This window comes from Triturus cristatus, chromosome 4_1 (assembly GCF_964204655.1).
Source record: "Triturus cristatus chromosome 4_1, aTriCri1.1, whole genome shotgun sequence".
Lineage (NCBI taxonomy): Eukaryota > Metazoa > Chordata > Amphibia > Caudata > Salamandridae > Triturus > Triturus cristatus.
Window position 1 is genome coordinate 1,004,357,309 of NC_140585.1, and position 14,321 is coordinate 1,004,371,629.

Here is a 14,321-nt window from a genome sequence, read left to right on the forward strand (position 1 = left end):
AGATGGTGTCAAAAACCTGGGACAGGTTATTATTAGCTGGATTCAGAGTGGGCCACATCAGAAGTCAGCCCTCCTTCTCACTTGGCTAGTTTGACCCTCAATTTTTTCTGGTTTGCCCGTGTGATGAGCACTCTCTCCAAATACTGGTGCATTTTGTTAATTTCTGCAGGTTGCACCATTGCTACACATGAATGTTTTCAATCTCGCTTCTTAGAGTCACCTATGTCTCTAGAAACATTTCAGCACTTTTATTTCTGCAGATTCTTCCCACATCCAAGGTACGTGTAGGTGTGGTTGCTTTTCTTAAACATGCTCTTCGGTGTAGGCCAACACTATTGTTTTAGCTGTTCTGTATACCCCTGTTAATTTTGCAGTCCGCTTTAAGTTTTTACTGACATCTATTTGTTGAGCGAGTCCGCTGTCCGCACATAGCTTTTAGTATCTTGTTGTCATAGTGTATTTTGTAGCGCTGGTTCGCTGTTGTGCCATTTTTGCTGTAGCTACATAGGGATTTGGTGCCAAAAAGTCTGGTTATGCCCATGGGCTGCATGGTTATTATTATTAATCCTGCACTTTGCACCTTTGTTGATGGTGCATATTTGTCATACATTGCTTTTTTACTGAGCATTGTTGTGTAATAATTATTAGTGGTGATAAAAATTTACATTTGTATTTGTACTAATATGGAACTTGCCCAACTAAGCCATGCGACAGCCTACTTTGTTGTTCATGTAGGCTGCTCCTGAAAATGTCTGTAATGTTTGGAAATTTTGTGTTTGGCAATAGCTATTCCTCAGACATACAATTTTATTTTTTCATATGTAATTAATACTTGTATTGTATTTGATATGTATGTGCTTTTATCGTTTGTTTTAATGAACAAAAAAAAACTTAACTTATTGTATTATTTTATGTTTTGCAGTTTCGATTTGAAACTGATGCAAAGGTTTTTGTGCAGAAAAATAAGGTGACCCTTTGAAACCTTTTGAACACATTCACCCCTATGTTGAGGTGAGTGCCTTATGAACACCTTGCGGACTATTTGGTTTGGTTTCCAATACACATAGAAGTGAATGGATAGTTCTAATTCTTTAGGGTCTCTCCATATGGTATACTTCTCTTATTGTCCTGATGAAGAATGCTGTTGATGTTTTCAGACACACGTCGAAGTCTTTGGGCTGAAACGTTGACAATTATATTTACTCTGTACCATTGAAAGAGGCTGTCAATGGAAGACTATATTTGTGAATGTTTTCAAAAATGATGCAATTGATAGTTTTTTGTAAAACTTTCAAACCAATTGTGCATGACTAATTGGAAAAGCACTTTACACTCATTTTTCACGCAGCACCGCTTGTTCCTTTTTGAACATTTTGATAAATGTTGTTTCTTATGCTTATGCCTTTTGCCCAGTGGCATAGCTGGGGGGGCTGTACGCCCCAGCGGCACAGGTTTTGGTGGCGGTGCTCCCCCCCCCACTCTTACCTGCCATCTCAGGGTGGAAATAGCAATAGCAAGCACTCCCCCAATCCCCGCTCCTAAATGCATTTGACCCAGGGCGGCAAACTGAGAAAGCTTGCCAGCACCCCTTACCCCGCTCTTCACTGTGTCCGCCGTGTGGTGGCAAACGCAGAGACCGCCACAGGCAGTCAGAGGGCTAGCTACGCCACTGATTTTGCCAAGATAGTATAATTCTATTTATTTAATTTATTTTCGATGTGTATATGTTACTGGTATTGGGATCCTTCGACCCAGAGAGAGGATCTACTTTTTTGGACACCTTGAATGAATATGACATGTATAAATTAAATCTGACAGAACCATTAGGTTGTATAGTGTACTTAACCCAGGCTCTGAGAACACAGTGTTGCCCCATACTTTGTTGGGTGTGTCATGATGAGATGCAATCACTTCCCTTGTGCTCCCCACTTGGCACCATTCTGGTATATATTTGGGCAGCGGTGCAGTTTAAGAGAGAATATAATCGGAGGGTGGCAGGACACCAGCTATTTTCTTTTTCAATTTGGCAGATGAGGGTAACTGCAGAGGGTGGTGGGATTGAGTGTTAGAAGACCAGGTTTTTTTCTTTATATATTGGGTCTGGGGGGGGTATTGCAGAGGGTGGATGAACATTATTGGGGGTTTATTTTTTGCATGGGGGAACAGGGCGACAGGATTATTCTTTGTTATGTATGGCTCCACCATAACCTTAACTCTGAGCTGCTCATCTGAAGAGGGGATGGAATGGGACATTATAACATAAAATTATAGAAGGGTAATGGGGATATTTCTCACCTCAGAGCTCTCAGTGAAACCGTAGACCGGTCTAGCTTCCCTTACCCTGTCCATCTCATGTCCCTCAGAAACGTCCACTGAAAACATCCCCAATATTCACAGTTACTTATCTATAATTTCACAAGTTATATATGAGTTCCCTAGCCAGCCTCCACCATGAACAGGCTTTTAAAAACTCCTGTTATCCACTGCAATTTCAATAGAGCAGTGAAAAAGTAAGATTTTTTACCAATACTGTGACATAACAATGTTTACCTATCAGTTCTTTTTAACAGGCAGAAAAAAAGAAAACGAACGAAAGCACTTTCTTATTTTAAATTAACAAACAGTAAAAACGTAACAAGAAATCCTGAATTTATTTCCAAATAAACACACCTTTGCTTACTGAAAAGCATTGGTCTATTTTATGTGTCTGTTTAACAATATTATTAAACAAATGCTATCCCACAATTCCAAAATGCTTAAAACCTGTTAATGGTAGCGTGCGGACACGGGAACCAAATAACATACAATTATTGATAAGAAGCTGTGAATACAGGGGATGTTTTTCACCGAGGGGTTCATACCAACTTGAGGCCTCACACTATTCAATCCAATGTCACTCAGAACCCCATGGTGAAAAACATTCGTATTAGTCAAAGTCACACATCTGTATGTCTCACCTTCATTCCCTCACACAAATAGTGCTGTTAAACATAGCAGCAATAACGGAGAAACTTCAAAAATATTGCATCTACGTCACAAATGCCAGGAAGTTGAGTGCACTCAAAACTTCAATGGAGGAAAACACATTTGATTCCATTTGCATCTTGGAACTGCTTTTGATGTTCATTGAACTAGTAGGTATTTTAATATAAACAGTGTAATTTCTCTTGTTTTATTAATCTTGCTGTATTTAGTGCTATGTCCCGAATGACATATATGCTGCAATTACTTCCAGAAGAATCCACCTGGAAGAGAATGCGACCTCGGAACTGGGAAACTGGGTTCGAGTCTCGGCAGGTACACTTAACATTCTGTGATTCTGGGCAAATCACTTAATCTCAAAGGGACATATCATCAAGGGGCCGCGATAAAATTATCGCCTCTTTAGCGTCTGTTTTCGGGCGAAAAGCGGCGATAATTTTATCGCTCTATTAGCAAGCTAGCACCTGTTTCCTTGCCTTAGCGCCCGGCTTCTTTCCGCCTAGCCTTGCATCGCTAATGCCACGTAAAACTGCATTGTAAAATATCGCTAATGGGCCTTCGCGATATTTACAAGGTGGCCCTCAGGATGTTAGCAGACATTAGTTTTTGGCGAAAACCATGGTTTTCGGCAAAAACTACCGTCTGCTAAAATCATGACTTACCATTGGGGGTGGATTATGCTCATACGACCACAGGGTCGTATCAGCAAGGTTATCGCCGTTTTCCATGGAACATCGCTAGAAAACCAGCGATGTTTCATGGAAAACGCCGCTATCGCTGGCAAATTATCGCTATTGCGCTATGCGTTGTTAATACAGCGCTAGAATGGCGATAATTTCCAGCGATAGCCAGCGATAATATATCTCACACTAAGAGCGGCCAGTGAAAATTATCGCTGCCGATTGATAATATGCCCCCCAGTGCCTAACAAACAATGAATGTGTCTGCCTCTAAGTAACTGGTGCTCATGTGAAGCGCTCTGATACCTTTGGGTCTAGTTCTCTCTATATAAAACTCCTAAAAAAAAAAAATTCTGTAACCGTCAATAATATAAACTAATGATCTTAGTACGTTATAATTATTTCTTTCGGCAATTCTACTGTTTCTAAACAAGTTAAAAGGGTTTTCTACCGTACTTACCCTTTGGAAAATTGAAGATAGATGCTCATTTTAATCTTTATTCTGCTTATTTTCTTCGTTGTCCTGTGCACTTTCATATGGAGCAATTTAGACCGTAAGACTGACCCCATTGTTTTAGGGAGATCTGAGTTGTGTTGCAGTGATTCTGATTTTGTACTTCACTAATTTCCCCAAGGTTCACTTGTGCATCAATTTGTGCTAAGCCTTTTGCGATTAGCAAAATAATTTTCACCACAATGCATTTTTTTGATCGAACCCAGCCAGTTAGAAAAAAGTATGCATAATTTTTCTCTGATAGTTTGCCTTTTGCTTTTCTACATACATACAATGGCAATTCTAAACAGATAGTTATCAAAGCAATTTTACCTTTTGCCGAGCTTTTCTATGTACAAGCTCATTGCATGTGACTATTTTGCAAAGTATATCTCAGGCGGATATATATTGTCAGTGATAAGTAATTATCTATATACAAGAAAGCGTTGTAGAAGCCTTGATTTTCATGTGACTGTGGCACAGTGAAAAATGTCTATCAGATGTAAAGTTTCCTATGAGCCTTTCTAAAATCTGGACAAAAAAACATTTAACTTGGATACTTGATTGCCTCCTGTTTGTTTATAGCAGGAATATAAATCTAAACGCATTGCATGTGTTCAAGTGGTGCAAAGTCATTTGGAATGAAATCTCTCAAATGTCAACGAATATTCAGGACATCTAGGATTGACATTCTTGTTATTCCATAACTTCATAATTGACTGAACCATTACCTGAAACAGCCGAGCCTAGAGCAGGAGTTGTAGGACTAGGTCAGATGGAAACTGTGCCCCATAGCTCACAGTTCAGCTAAATTGTTTGCATCATCGGTTCTGGAAAGGATCATGCTCTCGATGGGGTGTTTGAACCAGTGCTTCGTTTGTAAAAAAAACACAATAGTGCCAGGGCCACCGCCAGAACACTGCAGCTTGCACCATCCGTTGCCCCTGCCAGTGGTGCCAATGACTGTGCCAATACAATCACTAACCATCACACTCCCTCAAGTGTGACAATTCATACTAGTCCAGGACCCAAAGCTATAAGAATGGCCTGGGAGGCAGATTTTAGTCATTGTACATGCACATTGAATTAATAAACAGATGCTGCTGTGCTCATACCGAAATTAGGTAGACAGCGCCACCATGGAGTAGACTGTCATAAGAAATAAAGCACTTGTTTGATCAGAATATCCAAGGAAAAATGTGACAGAAATATAGAGGACACAAATATAGTGAAGGTAAGCTTCTATGGATAAGCAAAGTTTTACTACACTCAACTTCACATATATGTACCTTGACAGTATATAGGGTAGGTAGATATGCAGCTAATAATAGTACATCTACACTTACCATCTTTCACTTACCTTCTCGATATTTTAGTCCTAGATATTTTTGAAACAATATTTTTGTCACACAATATATTTCTCCTTAACATTCTGTCATAATACTCTCTGTGGAATCTGATACTTTGTAATTGTTTCCTTATTAAAATAGCTGAGTCCATACTACCAATCCCAGGAAAATTAAAGAACCCTCTAGTTTGGGGGTCTTTTCACCTTGGGTTATTTTTATCACTGCTGGTTCTACCCACTGGCAGAAACAACAGAAGCATATTTACTTCAATTATGAGTCATTTACCATTTATTTTTGCAAGGTGGTATTATACATAAACTTCATTAATAAACAATAATTGGTTCCCAGACACCATGTTTTCGATTACCCTGGAGGATTTTTTAATACTTAAGAGCAGGTACATACGGCATCTGACAAGAAATGGAAGAAGCATCTATGGGCTATGCATTATGTTTTGGTCCCTAGGCCTCAAAAGAACTTCCGACAAGCCTGGATGGTGGTAGTATGTTTCATTGAGATGGCTCTTAAGTGGGCATTACCCTTTTCATAAATTGATTCATAAATTGATAACATTATATCAGTTCTGTACCTAATTGCATTGCATACATGTATATCATTACCATGCTAGTCTGTAAAGATGTTTAATTGGTCAAGGGATACATTCTGATATTGATGGGAATCGTGTTCCATATCCTCATGTCATAAATTGAGTAAGCATGGCTAGTTTCACAGTCAAGTAGGCAGTGGTTCTGTTTATGAAAGGTTTATAATTGATGATGTTGGTCTTGAAGACCAAACATGCTGTAAGGGAGAGCCAGTAATGTTCCTTTAGTGTTGGAGTAATGGGGTAGATTCTTTTAGACCCTTGATGAGACAAGTTGCTGGTTGAAATATTGCTTTCGTGAGAGCCAATGCACAGTCGTGGAATGTTGCCGCTGTCAAAGTGGGAGATGGCCAAAGCCTGCGCTGTTAATTCGACATCGGTTTCAGGTAGAAGGGGTTCACCTTATTCACGAGGTAGAATTGGTAGCAAGATGTTTTAGTATTGTGCTGGATTCTGCTCCTTGAAAAAGTTATCTGTATCAAGGGTAAATCTAAGTGATTTTGAATGTATTTGATAGTCAGCCGAGGAAGTGACACAATTGATAATCATGTCTGCTAACCAAGCTTGAATAAAGGTTTTCTTGATGCTATTGGAGAATGGGATGAATCCTGTCTTTTCTACATGATTTCCTGTCATCCATCTGCACAGGAAGTGTTATCACTAGATGTCCAATCATCAATGTGCACAGAAAGAGGCATCACAGGTTTCCTACAAAAAACATTATATAGAAGCCAAGCAAGAGGAATTCATTTCCCATTATCCATCTGTTGAGGAGTTGACATTACTTGATTTGCCATCATCAAAGTGCAAAGAAAGTGACATAATTTCCTACTTTCTCCCTACTTCAATCCACTCTTCAAGGCTTCCCATCACCCAGATGTCCCCAGAAAAGGGTGCATACAGACAAGGGTATAGCCTCTTTGGGCCTTTTAAGGCCAGGAAGGGCCTAAGCCAAAACCCCTGTTCCACTGAAAGCTACAAGTTAAAATATAAGTATGAGTCACATATTGCCAATCCCTACAATCGGACCCCCACAGACCTAGATGACCCAAACATTCAAATAGCATTCCCACACCACACAGGCCTAACCTCGTACACATCCACTATTAACACACAACCTCAAACTACATTAATGCTCACTCTGCAGTATACCACACACCAGCCATTGCAGATTGCATCACCTTGAAAAGCTTGGCACTCTTCATCACAGGAACATGGTTCAGCCTTACATGCTCCCATGTCCCACAAGCTATAGCTTTCATAGTGTCGTCCGCCATATGTTTATGATTGAATATGAAAGAATGATTGCTTGATGTCATTAATACGTTTTGTTGGTCCTCAACTCTAGGCAAGTAAGCAACACTGAACTTTATGGAGTTGCTAATAGGGCATTTCCTATTCTCTGCAACTCACACTGCCACCTTCCATCTCAAATGCAGGCCTTCTGGGCAAATCAAGTACTTCATTGATCAATACTCAGATAGCCTCACCACGTTGTACATCTGCCATGCCCACACCATGCTCTTTGGTTACTTCAACCAGTTGTATGACACAATTTCAAGAAAAGCAATATAGATTTACTCATATATCACCCAAAGAAAATTTACATCCATTAACTTGCAACTCTATACTTCATGAGTAAAAATAAAAATATTAAAAACAAAAATATCACTAAAAAAATATCTACAATAAAACACTATTGATAAACAAAAGTAAATGCCAAATGTTGTTAATATATTACAACTAACCAAACTTAACAACAATCACGAAAATTAAAAAGTCGAAGAACAAAACTCAACATAATTATAAATAAAACAAACTGTATTATATTAAATTTATATACATATTAAAATTATTCACAGTATAATGAATGTGCATTTAATATATAATGAACACACATGTTTACCATAAATCACAAAAAAATCCAAACTGCTCTCCGACCAACATGTCAAATTAAATTTAAGATCAGTTAGCAAATAGAAAAGCTTTCACAATTTTAAACCAGTAAAAAAGGACACAAAAAATATCACAAATTCTTCCTGAACAACAATTACAGCAGCACAGTGCCACTCTGCCAGATTGTAATTCTAGAATAGAAGATTTCAACACTTCAGTGAACCACAAAATACTAGGACTAAGGTACATTTGGTAAACAAAGATTAGCTAAAAATGAAAAAAAAGTAACAACTTTTAAGGTAACAAATAAAACTATACTATGCATATATTTCTCCAAAATACAAATGCATCCTCTAAGTAAAGAAAAAAACGCTTAAAGGAAAAGAAAATAAAAGCATGGTTACCGAAATACCTGGAATACAAAAAAGATAATCTCAAAACTGTGTAACTAAATCTGGAAACTAACATTTAAAGTAAAGGTAACTCTTATACATAATTTAAGAAATAAACTCCAAGCTAAAAATAAAATAAAAAATAAAAAACAAACCAACAAAAGTGACACATCTCTTGTTCTAAACAGAGCGCAACAAATGAAAACTGTGCCAAATGTAACACCAAACAGGCCACTTAAAGAAAAATCTACAAAAATATGAAGTAAAGAAAGCATCCAAAATGTAAGTAAAAATTTGCAGCCGCAATATAAGAATGTTAAAAAATATATCACATATTTTAAAAAAAAATATTTATTACACATTTTTATATGCTAAAATCCATAAATAAAATGTCAGAGGCAGCAAAATACCTCAAATCCGATAATGAGGAGTTGTTATTAGGCTGTAGGCAATATATTTATAGTAAGGAAAGCAAAAAACATAAAAAATAGACACAATGTTACTCTATTATGCTATGGCTATGCAGGGCTACCACTAACAATTAACCAGTAGAAAGTGTTAGGGAACATAACCACACCCCTATTGTTACAGAACTAGCAGTGAGAAATGTCATAGCCTAACACTTACTAACCACACATAAACAAGAAATCTTTTTATTATGTGCTTGAATAATTGGGTTGTTGGGGTGTTAACCCTGCTCAAGCAACAGCCACACTCCCCATCAGGGTGAGCCACTAAAGTCACTAAATAAATGTGTGCTCAACCCTCTGGTAGCTTGGCACAAGGACCAGGGCAAAGTCGAAAAATATGGCGAACCGCAATAGAGAGTGGGTCAGATACAAAGAGTGTCAACAGCTACCTATGAACTTAGAAGGAATTTTGAAGAAAATGTTCTGAGAAGGTAAAGCTCAGTGCGGTAGGGATGCAAGAGGTGTCCAAGGAGGGAGTGTCATCATTGGGCTGCTGCTGGATGAAGCAGCATTGAAGATTTCTTCATTAAGACTTAGGAGCTGATTAGGATGACGGGGAGACTGCCACCATCCTAAGCAGCTTTTCCACCCACCATGCTTAGATGGGGGGCAGTGTGCAGGCAGGTGGAAAGCCTGCCTGCCACTCATCCAACAGACTCCTTGAGCCATCCGGTGTGACAGAGGGCCTCCCAATCCCTAAAATTAGGATGCTCCCTCCCCACCAGCCTTTCCACGCCGGTTCACCCACCATGAAAAGGCTGGCGGGGATGGACATCGGGGGACCTTTCCTTTGGATGTGGGGGGCACCATAGGTGCCCCCTACATATCCCTTTACAAAGTGAGATACACAGCATGGTACCTATCACGTAGGACAGGGATATGTAAAACATCCCTTTTCTAACATTGTGGCAGGTACTGCAGCCAGCAGCACCCACCGCAATGTTAAAGGTGGGTGATGCGACCGCCACGGTGAGGGTTGCATCCTTATTCCTATTGTGGGACTGCCGCCTTATTGGATTGCGGTCCCAAATAGGAAACAATGGTTCCGCCATCGTAATCAGGCCCTTAGTCGCTTTTTTTTAATTCAAAAACCTTCAGCAGGATTAGGAGGGAGGCTGTAGCGAGCAAGAGTTCTACGAGGCTGAATACCCCTTTGGCAAAGGACTGCTGGACAGGAGTTGCTGCATTGGAGAAAAACATAGTGGGAGCTGCCATGAACTCAGGTTGATCAGTGAAGCACCTTGGATGGATAAATGAGCAGGTTGGTCTTGGTCTCCTCTATGTTCTCAGAGCAATTTTTAGCAAAAAATGTTTTAAATCCCAAGTTTTGATTTTGGCTAACTGGGTACCTTTAGCACCACCACCAAGGGTCCTGATTAGAGGGGCACCACTTGGGGGTTAGGACTCATTCAGGTAAGGTCTATTTGTTGGTTCAAGATGGTTGGAACCTTTTCTGTCCCTGGCGCCCTGATCAAGAGACCAGCCAACCTGCCCTTGGAGTCACTCTGATAGTCCTGGGTTCAGCAGTAGCCCAGTACTCAAATCATAGGGCAGGTGTCTGAGGGTTCAAGGCAGATGTCAGGCAGCAAAGCAGGCCTTCCAGGTGCAGCAAAACAGTCTCCTGAAGTACACAGAAGGCCACAGAAGCAGGCATTCCTCTGGGACTCCTTCCACAGATCCAGAAAATGAACTGTGGGTCTGAGGGATTCATTTTTATACCAGGTTCCTCCTTTGAAGTAGGAGACGTTTCTAGAGAATTCCCTATATGGTCCTTTAAGTTTCCAGACTCCCCTGACCTGGTTTCAAGCTGACTGCATGAACAATGCTGGAGTGACACGTCCTTAGTGTGAAGGCAGGGCACAACCTTTTCAGTTACAAGTGGGGTTGTGCCCAGCTCCTCCGCCCATTCTTCCAGTTGATGGTCTATCCAGGCACACCTAATCCTTTTCTTGTGTGACTGCCTGGGCGGAAAAAAAAAAAAAGTCCAACTGTTCGCCACGCCCAGTCATGTGACCCAGCAACAGTCTGCAGGCACCAATTAGTTAGGGTACGAAAATGCCAACTTTATAAACGTCAAAACACACAAGATGATGGACGGAATGTTGCACATTGGCAAAACATTCACCCCCAGTCACAGATCTGGGTTTAATCCATCGTTATTTTGCTCACCACGCCACCCCAGTTCAGACATGGCCATATGCAAATCAGTCTTGACCCTGTGCCTCATGGGAACAGTCCAGCCCGAACTGCCAAGCCATGTCTTCCCTGGATCGGAATCAAGCATCCTAGGACCGGTTTCTGGCTATCAGCCGTCATCGCCAGGATAGCTTGACTCCAGTGGCGTAGTGAGCACGGGACCCACGTCTGGGCATACCCTTCCCACATAGGGCGACAGCAAAACACACAAGATGATGGACGGAATGTTGCACATTGGCAAAACATTCACCCCCAGTCACAGATCTGGGTTTAATCCATCGTTAAATCAAGCTATCCTGGCTGAAGAGGGGTGAAACCCTGAAACTGGTCCTAGGATGCTTGTTTCCAGTCCAGGGAGGACCTGGCTTGGCAGTTCGGGCTGGACTGTACCCATGAGGCACAGGGTCAAGACTGATTTGCATAAGGCTGGGTTCAAACTGGAACAGCATGGTGAGCAAAAAAACGATGGATTTAGGCCCAGATATCTGTACTGGGGTGAATGTATGACATTGTTCTGTATTCAGTCCATCAACTGTTGTTTTTGCATTTGTCACCCCGAGTGGGAAGGGTATTCCCAGACGTGGGTCCCGTGCTCTCCATGCCACTGGAATCAAGCTATCCTGGCTGAAGAGGGGTGAGACCCCGAAACCGGTCCTAGGATGCTTGTTTCCAGTCCAGGGAGGACCTGACTTGGCAGTTCGGGCTGGACTGTACCCATGAGGCACAGGGTCAAGACTGATTTGCATAATGTTGGGTTCAAACTGGAACGGCATGGTGAGCAAAAAAATGATGGATTTAGGCCCAGATCTCTGTACTGGGGTGAATGTATGACATTGTTCTGCATTCAGTCCATCAACTTTTGTTTTTGCATTTGTCACCCCGAGTGGGAAGGGTATGCCCAGACGTGGGTCCCGTGCTCTCCATGCCACTGGAATCAAGCTATACTGGCTGAAGAGGGGTGAGACCCCGAAACCGGTCCTAGGATGCTTGTTTCCAGTCCAGGGAGGACCTGACTTGGCAGTTCGGGCTGGACTGTACCCATGAGGCACAGGGTCAAGACTGATTTGCATAATGTTGGGTTCAAACTGGAACGGCATGGTGAGCAAAAAAATGATGGATTTAGGCCCAGATCTCTGTACTGGGGTGAATGTATGACATTGTTCTGCATTCAGTCCATCAACTGTTGTTTTTGCATTTGTCACCCCGAGTGGGAAGGGTATGCTCAGACGTGGGTCCCGTGCTCTCCATGCCACTGGAATCAAGCTATCCTGGCTGAAGAGGAGTGAGACCCCGAAACCGGTCCTAGGATGCTTGTTTCCAGTCCAGGGAGGACCTGGCTTGGCAGTTCGGGCTGGACAGTACCCATGAGGCACAGGATAAAGACTGATTTGCATATGGCTGGGTTCAAACTGGAACGGCATGGTGAGCAAAGAAACTATGGTTTTAGGCCCAGATTTCTGTACTGGGGTGAATGTATGACATTGTTCTGCATTTAGTCCATCAACTGTTGTTTTTGCATTTGTCACCCAGAGTGGGAAGGGTATGCCCAGACGTGGGTTCCGTGCTCTCCATGCCACTGGAATCAAGCTAACCTGGCTGAAGAGGGGTGAAACCCAGAAACCAGTCCTAGGATGCTTGTTTCCAGTCCAGGGAGGACCTGGCTTGGCAGTTCGGGCTGGACTGTACCCATGAGGCACAGGGTCAAGACTGATTTGCATATGGCTGGGTTCAAACCGGAACGGCATGGTGAGCAAAAAAACGATGGATTTAGGCCCAGATCTCTTTACTGGGGTGAATGTATGACATTGTTCTGCATTCAGTCCATCAACTGTTGTTTTTGAACTTTATAAACGTGGCATGTTCGAAACTGTAAGTTAAAATCCAACTTTACCATCAAAGAGGACTTTTAATTACAATTTCTCAGGCACTAAACATGAAAACTCTACCTGTTCCCAAGGAATAGTTTGCACTTTTTAAATGTAAACAGACAACCCAATGTTATCATATGGTAGAGATATCTCTCACATTAGTGAAATTATTTTTAAGAAGTTTTTCACTACCAGAACATATCAAACTTAAAAGTAATGTCCAACATTTTAATTACAATGCACCCTGCCCTATGGGCTACCTATGGTCTACCTTAGCAGTGATTTGTATGTAATAAAAGTGGAGGCTTAAGGCTTGGTAATGTGGTTGTTTTGCCCAGTCGAATTGGCACTTTAAACCTGCATTCAGACTGCAATGGCAGGACGGACAAATGTTCATAGAGCTACTTAGGTGGGTGGCACAATGAGTGCTGCAGGCCCATCGGTAGCATTTAAATCCTGGGTACATGGTGTAACACTTTACTAGGGACTTCCAAAACAATGCCAATGAGTTGTAAGCCAATTGTACCATGTTTTAGGAAGAGAGAACATGCACTTTAACACTGGTTAGCAGAGGTAAAGTGCACGGAGTCCTAAAGCCAACACAAACAAATTCTGCAAAATAGGAGAGTGAAGACAAAACATTTGGGGGAAGACTATACTAAGATCTAACCCAAGCATAATATACCATGTCGATGATGGGTAGTACTTTTAAGTAGTGCTCTCCACCATTCAATCAAATATACATAATATATGATCAATAACAAAGTATAACCATTCTATTAGTATTTACGCTGTTTTATAACAACCAAAGTGCAAATTACGATAAAGTAGTAACACATATTAAAGAATAAACTAACTATAATCTTAAAGGAAAAATCATCATAGATCTTGAAGGCAATTATATCCACTATACTTAAAATCCAATAATTTTAATCAGAGCATAAGGAGGCACTCCATAAATCTACCTTGAATATAGAATACACAACTAACCCAGAATTTTCACCAACATAAAAAACTAATAACTTTAGGATACGACCTGTAACGTAAGTCACTAAACATTATGGCATGTATATTGAATCCCCCACTCACAAAAAAAGAATGAAAGTAAACTAGCCCCACTGATGGATTATTCGTTTGAAGAAACAAGGGTTGTTGACCAGTAGTGATCAAGCAAAGCAGTGAAAGGTTGGCACAATTCTTTCCAAGTAACACTTGAAAAAAGACACTCTACACATACTAAAAAATATGAAGACGAGCAGGAATTAAGAATGGAACAATAATTAACACAACTCAAGCCAACAACAAACTATAGAATGCATTAAATCATGACATGCAAAGTAATGCTATCTGCTATCTGCTAACATTCAAGGCCTGCAATATCAAGACTCAGA

General features: G+C 40.9%; 1 protein-coding gene across 4 annotated transcripts in view; it reads left to right on the forward strand.

Annotated features, from left to right (window-relative positions):
• The window catches only part of MGAT4C (MGAT4 family member C), a 1,156,917-nt gene that overhangs the window by 500,754 nt on the left and 641,842 nt on the right, over positions 1 to 14,321 (forward strand). For 3 of the 4 annotated variants that reach the window (XM_085653923.1, XM_085653921.1, XM_085653924.1), the window contains exon 4: positions 923 to 1,011. The exons of the other annotated variant lie outside the window; for it this stretch is intronic. The gene's annotated coding sequence lies outside the window, so the exon portion shown is untranslated. The remainder of the gene's footprint in view (positions 1 to 922; positions 1,012 to 14,321) is intronic. 4 annotated transcript variants of the gene reach the window in all.